We start from the raw sequence: 7,727 nt of genomic DNA on the forward strand, positions 1-7,727 counted from the left end.
AGGAAATGAACATGCCTACTCTCTGGTGATCACCAGCTGAAGGAAACGTACATCAAGCTCTCATAGAGGGCTTTGAAGGCCCCCGGCATTGGCTTGTATTTGGACATTAACCTCCAAACTGTGAAAAATCACCGTTTGGCAAACGCCCTCCCAAGAAAATCTCCTCACACATCCTTACCTTTCCTCACTCTCAGTATTTTTATAATCTTACAGTGACTGAGGGGCTTTAAAGGGTGCTAAGTAAGTTCACAGATATTTCCTTTTATAAATTCTGCATAAGGTGATCTGGAGCCTTACTCTGGAATTTCATTTCTTTCATGTTTTGGAACCCTGTTAAGACTTCGTTTTTATTGCGTCATTAGGGTCTGGATCATCCTAACTAAATTAAAGTAGGCTTTACTTTACATCCCTCCCCCATTTCTAATTCACATCCTTATTTCCTTCAGAACATTGACCATAATGTGTAGTTATCTTCTTTATTTGTTTACTTGTTTATTACCTATTTCTTCTTATAGAATGTGAGCTTTGTGAAGGTACAGATACCATCTGTCTGGTTCACTATTGTATCCCCAGTGTTAGCACAGCACCTAGGATGTGACAGGCAACCCACAATACCTGTTGACAGAATAAATGAAGTCATTATTATTATCAGAGCCCCCTATTTGCCATCTGTTGGTTGATATGAAAATCAAATGTTCTGTAAACTGTAAAGTTCTATTAACCTTAGGATCCAAATGAGGTAGATATTATTATTTCTCCCTTTTTACAGCCAAAGAAAGTTTAACTGGTTGAAAGAGAAAAAATTTAAACAGTTTAAATGGTTTGTCAGGGGCAATGAAGGCAGTAAATTAGTCAACATCAGTCTACAACCTGGGCCAGTTGAATCTTAGGTCTGTGACTGTGAAACACATAGACAAGACATTTCAAGTCTATTTTAACCTCCCACATTTCATAATGGGGAAAACAGGAGAGAGGAGCTGGCTTTCAGTATCCAGATGAACTATGAGAGTCCAGGAAGGAGGATTAGCCTTGTGTTCTGTTCTAGAGTCTTAGAAAATTAGGACTAAGAGTCATTAGCCTATCAATTTGGTAATAATAATAATCATTTAGTCAACATTTACTTAATGTTTCCCACGTGTCAGGCACTGTTCCAAGCACTTTACACAAACTAACTGTTTTTACCCTTGCAGCTCTATGAAGTATTGGATTGGCCAAAAAGTTCGTTTGGGTTTACAGAAAAAACCCAAAAGAACTTTTTGGCCAACCCAATATATACTGTTATATAGATGAGGAAACTGAAACACAGAAAGGTTAGGACACTTGCTGAAGGCCACACAGTTGTGTGGTGGGCCTGGGTTTGAAATTCAAAGTTGGATCTCCTAACCACTATGCTATTGATATAATGTATAGGCCTTAGAGTGTGACATGGAAGTATAGTTAAGGCCCTGACCCTTATCTGCTATATGACTTCGAGCAAATTACTTAATTTCTCCAAACTTCAGTGTCCTTGTATGTAAAATGGTAGTGAGAAGAATCACTGTCACAAGGTCATTGTAAGGATAAATTAGATGATACTTGTGGGGCATATAACACAGTCCTTGTTGCATAGCAAGTGCCCAACAAATGTCATCTATCCCCCACTGCCTCCTCCTCCTCCTTATCACCCCTCACCAAATAAATTAAGTAGTATGGGTACTTTTAATGATGATGATTTATTAAAAGAAACAATTATTTTCCCTTCCCCACCACATCCCTTGTCATCTCCATCCATGGGCCCCCATTTTCATCTGTATTCCTGGGCAAGGAGTTTCAAATAGTCACATCTTTGAAGACAGGAACTCCAGGAAGGGATGAACAACTATTAGAGAAGGATGGCCTTTAAGATGTCTTCATCTGCGAAATGGACAAAAAAATTAGGCATGGGACCTGCTGTTTGGGGGACCTGGATCCACAGAATACAACTGATAGGCAAGAGTTCCCAGTTCTAATCAATAAGAACCTGCCAGGAACCAGCAAGGCCGTAAGCACCCCAAGGATTGTGGGTGGATAGGACAAATAATATATTCTGAACACAAGCAGGTTATTTTTAAAGTATGTGTTGATTCTGTTGTGTTTAGTACAACTTAATTTATAATCAAAACTGAATCCTTGTAGCTTTCTAGTATGCATTTTTTTCAATCAATGGCTATTGACAATAAAGGAACTATCATGTGAGGCCCCTGAAATATTTTTATAGGAAAGGGGTTCTTATAGTATAATATGGCAATGTGCACCTAAGGCTTAAAATAAACATACTCCTTGGTCATCAATTATACGCCTTAGAATTTATTCTAAGGAAGTTAATAAGGGCATATATACCAATTCAGTATTCACTACAGCCATATTAATGATGTAAAAAATAAGAAATATATTAAATGTGTATTAATGGGGGTTGCTAAGTATATGAACATACATGATGGACATGCACATATGGAGCACACGTGAAGGGTATTAAAGATGATGGGATAGAAACATCAGTGTTGATATTGAAAGTTGTTCACTAGCTATTTCTTTTTTTTTTCTTTCTGGGCCGCACTGTGCGGCTTGTGAGATCTTAGCTCCCCGGACAGGGATCGAACCCGCAAACCCGGGCCCTTGTCAGTGAAAGCTCAGAGTCCTAACCACTGGACCACCAGGAAATTCCCTCACTAGCTATTTCTAAGTGAAATAATCAAGAAATCAAAATAGGTACAAGATTATCTCATTTTTAAATAAATATTATATATGTGTGTATGTGTTATAATATGCACCAAAGTGTTAAGCAAACATCATTTTGGGGTGGGGGGGTTATGGGTGATTTTTATCTCTCTTTTTTTTTTTTTTTTCTCAAATAAATAGTCTGATCTTTCTCTAGGATATACCGGGTAATGAAATTATTTTAAAGATTTGGAAACCACCATCCTGTGGTAGGTGCTTCTTTTTCTTGGGAAGGGTGGGTGATGAGGAAGAGACCACAGAGAGACAGGCTTCCGTTCCACTCATTTCTGGAAGGTCCTATTAGGGCCAAGCATACCGCCCACCTGGTTTGGACATGGTTTGAGGAAGCAGGGAAGGGCCTGATGTTTTTACCTGTCCTTAGTCCGAGACGCATTTGTGGCCACAACCATTGCTGACGCAGTGCTCCTCCGGACCACAGTCCCAGTCACCACTGCAGAGCTCAATGCAGGTGCCTACGTTAGAGCAGACCAGCTGAACACCGCCATGCTAGAGACACAGGTGCTAGAGAGGCCAGCCCTTGATTAAGGAGCCAATTCCACTTTCTTCTTTTGGTTCAATCCATAGTATAATTTATAAATGATTACTCGCGGAATAACACTCATTAACATCTTATATGTTTCAGTGAAAAGCAATGCATTCACACAATCTCAACAAAACAAGTCCTACTTTAAAGAGGAGGATAATTGTGTCTGTGGAGGGGAAGTGCAAAGAAGTCCACTTCAATGTCCTCACTTCTCCTCTCTGCAGGGAAAGGGGCAGAGAAGGGGAGACTCACATTTACCAAATATCAGCAACGGTGCCCTGCAGTCACCTTGTGCAGTGAGTCTGACTGGCCCCATTTTATAAGAGTGGCAGCGGGGATGCACAGAGGTGACTCTCCTACTAGTCAGTACAGAAGTGGGATCCAACCCAGACCCGCCTGGCCCCTAGGCCAAGCTCCCTCTGCCATCCCACAGGGTGAAACTGACCCTGACATGAAGAGCACATCTCCAGATTTCCAGGAGTCACTCCTGACCTGAGTGGAGGCTCGCCATGTTCCCAGAGCCTCAAGGTTAGTCTTCGAGGGCCAATGAAATAGGTCCAAGAAGCTGGTTAAGATGGTTAAGACCCCCCAAGGGTTTCTAACAAAATGTGTGCAGAGCTCTGGACGAATGTGTGCTGTGCTTGGGTTGGTTACTCAGCTGTGATCAGGAGATTCTCTACCTGATTCTGTCTCTGAACTTCTCTGGGCCTTTGTTTTCTCATATGTAAAAAGAAGCCCTTGGATCCAGCAGAGGTGGATGAAGTTCACTCTCCAGTGTCAACTCCAATCAATAGAGGTGGCTATTCTGATGCTGGCTTGACAAGAGCTGGGGCACCGTGTCCAGGCTCAAAGAGAAAGAGTGCTATGATTGATTAGCAATGTCTGAGGATGTAAGACGGGGGCCTGGTGGGATGTCTACAATGTGCCTGCAGACCTCAGAGAAGATCAACACCATCCCTCCATGCTTTTATTAGCCGTTGTTGGTTTATGGTAAGAGAATTGGGAGACTTCTTGTCTCCACTCACAGCAGTTTGGTCACTCATTGACATCTGTTGACTTCTTACTATGTACAAAGCACAGAGGTAAGTTATTCAGGAAGTACAAAGATGTAAGATCGGGTTATTACCTTCAAGCAGCATAGAGTCTAACAATGGAGATAGGATTTATGTTTAAAGTACTAAAAGCAAAGCCGTATGTGACATGTGCCCTGAGAGAGGTTTATCCAAAGGACTAAAGGAGCTCAGAAAAGAGAGGACATTACTTCTAATTAATCAGGAAAGGTGAGTCTTGAAGTATGGAAATCTTTTAAGGGCAGAATTGAGACGGATGGTAGAGAAGAGAAAAGAATTACTAGCAAAAGTTCACAAGGGGAAAATGCAACAGGGTGGGACTAGGGAGAGGTGCGTGAGGCACCCAGGGCACAAAATTGAAGGAGGCACTTGTGCAATCCTGGGAGTGAGCACCTCCGTAAATTTTGTACCCTATATGACTCATCTCCTCACTCTTAACCCTGAAATACAGGAAATACAGGAAGAATAGCAAATGGAAGGCTGGATAAGTATTAGGGAGCATTTGGAAGTCAAGGCAGAAAGGTAAGCAGGGGACAGAGTTACAGAGGGCAGATCTTGAGGACCTGAGGAGTTGAGATTTCATTTGGTAGGTCAAGAGAGGGATGTGATGGCCGTTTAGTTATGAAGATTATCTGGTGTGAGAGCATAGAATAGACCAGGATTCCACAAGCAAGCAAACTTCAGAGGGAAGAGAGGGGCAGGGAGAGCTGTCAGGAAGTGATTGCACTCACCCAAGCATGGAGTAATCAGGACTGGAAATACAGTGTGGCAATGGGGGTTGGAAAGGAAGGAACATGTGTAAGAAACAATTTCAAAGAACGAACGGTATTTGGGAACCAATTTAACGTAGCGGAAGGAGAACAAAGAAGAGACGAGTTAGAGTTGATTCCAATAACATTTAGGGAGAAGAAGATAGTGATGATAATCTAAGAGAGAAGAAAGTTGGAGGATTGATGGAGTGACAAACAATGTCAGATGCTGCAGAGGTTAAAGACTCTGGCTACCGAAGAGAGTCAAGTGATTTGTCAAGACGATCTGGGAGAGTGATGGGGACAGCAATGGAGACTACAGTCAGTCTTCAAGGGATTAAGGAATGAGTTATGGGGAAGAAAGGGGAGAATGAAGGTTACCCCTTTGAGAATGTTTGTGGTAAAAGGAAAAGAAGAGATTGGGATGATTCATGGTTCACAGATTTAAGAAAATATTTTCTCTAGGCAATCCAATTTATTTACAGCAAGAGACAAAGAAACTGGTGGAGAGAGAGAGAGGCTGGGGAGATGGAGGGTGGCTGATGAGGGGGCAGAAGCCTTCCCTTTTGGAGAGTCTAGATGGAGGGGTGACCCGGGGAAAGGAGGGGAGAAAGTAAAAGCAGAAGCAGAGAGATTCTACAGTCAAGGTGGGTCCCTGCAATGGCTCCTTGACAGGAATATCTTCCCGTCTCTCCTTTCTTCCCCTCCTGTCCCTGCACCTACTGGTCCCCGATGGCTTACTTTCTGGCTCCCTCATACAAAAAAGGACGGGGCTACCTTCTGCATGGACTTACCCAGAAGTTTATAGGGTCTCACAGCAGCCTGAAGCTCCTGTACCTCTGAGCTGAGGACGACTAGGGTCACAAGGAGGAGGAAGCCGCCCAACTTCATGCTGCTGTCGGAGGTCTTTGGTAAAGACGCGGCAGGGCTTGAGAACAGCTGAAATTTATCCTCTTCTGCCCCCTGAGCTGGGATGAAAGGCCAAGGGTGGGGCTAGAGTCTGTGGGAGCCTAAGCCCTGCCCAGAAGCTGACATGTCCGGAGAGCACACACCTTGTATACCTTGGGTTATGCCACATTGTTACCTAAGCAAGTCTCTCAGCCAAGGGAACACCCCTTCCTCTGACTGACAAATATGACTCCTAAACCAGGAAAGCAGTGAGTGACTGAGAAAGAAGGTGAATTGGGACACTTTCATTCACTCATTCATTTTTCAACACAAGTATCAGATGTCTTTTCTGGGCCAGGCACATGCTGGGCATGAGAAATATGTCCTTACAATGATTGCAGCGTAGGAACTGGGTGCTAGCTGGTGAAGGCACAGCCTGTTCTTTCACTTCACCCCTCCTTGCTCTGGGCCCTGGCACCTCTGGTCTAGAGGGCAGGGAGAGGCAGTAGGACAGCCAGCAAGGGTGCTCTTAGATCACCTGCTGGTGCTAAGGAGGCGACTCTAGTCTCCTTCTGGCTTGGTCTGATTCTTTCTCCTCCTGGGCACCAGGCAGATGTGGTGGCCTTTGCCCATATGATACGTGTAATTGTCTTGGGATGGAGTTCCACCTCTCCTTGTCCCCCTTCATTTCTGAGGCCCCAAGTTCCCGATATACGTGTTAAACTCTACCAGAATGTCTCCCATCATGAAGCACTGGGGTGGGGGTGGGGTGGGACTGCAGTAACCAACCAGCTAGGGAGTGAATTTCATTTCCCCGCTTCTTTTACCCACTCCTACACTAGAGGAGTGATTCTCTGAAACACACGCTCCCCTTGGTTTTCTGAAGGGATAGGCCCTCTTCCCTCCCCAGTAGCAGTGGGGATCGGGGGGGAGGCATGTATGAATTCTGGCCATCAAAACTGTGTCTCATACGATGTCTGTCTTAATGTGAGATGAGGACGACTGGGCTGGTTGGTAATGGCAGGACCAGTTTGTAATCTCTTAATAAGGCCCTGGGGAGATGGTTGACTTCTCTTTACAAAGCGCAGTACTTGACGTTTCGCCAGGGGCCCTGGTTCCTAATTCTGGGGCTACAGGAAGAGAGAGCTGCCCTGTTATGCTCCATTTGTCACAGTTCCTGAAATGCACCAGTTAGGGGTCCTTTGGGCAAACAAGTGACCTCACAAGTTGCTAATACCCCTAGGTGGGTTAAGGAGTACATTTATGGGTTATTCATTATGCAATTTTGCAAACTACCTTAACTCAATCCTGCCTATCCCAAAGCTGAGATTGGTTGGTGTCTAATTTCTGTAACAGGGTAAGAGCCAGAAAGAAACTTTTAGAGATGCTGAACGCTGACGAGAATATCAATCCATATATAATTCCAAATTTTTTTAAATGCTAAAAAAAAGTTTAAACTGCACAAAGCTCAAAGGTATGTTGAAATTAAATTCATTTCCTTTTAGATGTCCTCTTTTCTGATTTGATTTTGGGTACTCTGTTTTGCTGGTTCCCTAAGCTGGTTCCCTTAGTTTGTCCTTTTGGTTACTCAAAGCTGAGTGGGGCCTTCAGAGCCTTGTTAATGAGGCCCCCGTCTTCCCTGGATTTACCTTGGTGTGCAGTTATTTGGTGCTGCCAGCTAAATAGACATTTAAGCCTTCTAGTTTTATAAAACCTAAAGAAAATTTTGTCTTGTGACAA

The 7,727-nt window shown here is 43.6% G+C and overlaps 1 long non-coding RNA gene across 1 annotated transcript; it reads right to left on the bottom strand.

Annotated features, from left to right (window-relative positions):
• Nucleotides 1–1,693: 1,693 nt before the first annotated feature.
• LOC118886302 lies at nt 1,694–6,078 on the bottom strand. The gene is made up of 3 exons (XR_005017707.1): nt 5,894–6,078; nt 3,109–3,209; nt 1,694–1,893 (listed from the first exon to the last, which is right to left on the bottom strand). It is a non-coding gene; the product is annotated as an uncharacterized LOC118886302 (long non-coding RNA).
• Between the last annotated feature and the right edge of the window lie 1,649 nt (nt 6,079–7,727).

The sequence above is a fragment of the Balaenoptera musculus genome, chromosome 20, assembly GCF_009873245.2.
Source record: "Balaenoptera musculus isolate JJ_BM4_2016_0621 chromosome 20, mBalMus1.pri.v3, whole genome shotgun sequence".
Lineage (NCBI taxonomy): Eukaryota > Metazoa > Chordata > Mammalia > Artiodactyla > Balaenopteridae > Balaenoptera > Balaenoptera musculus.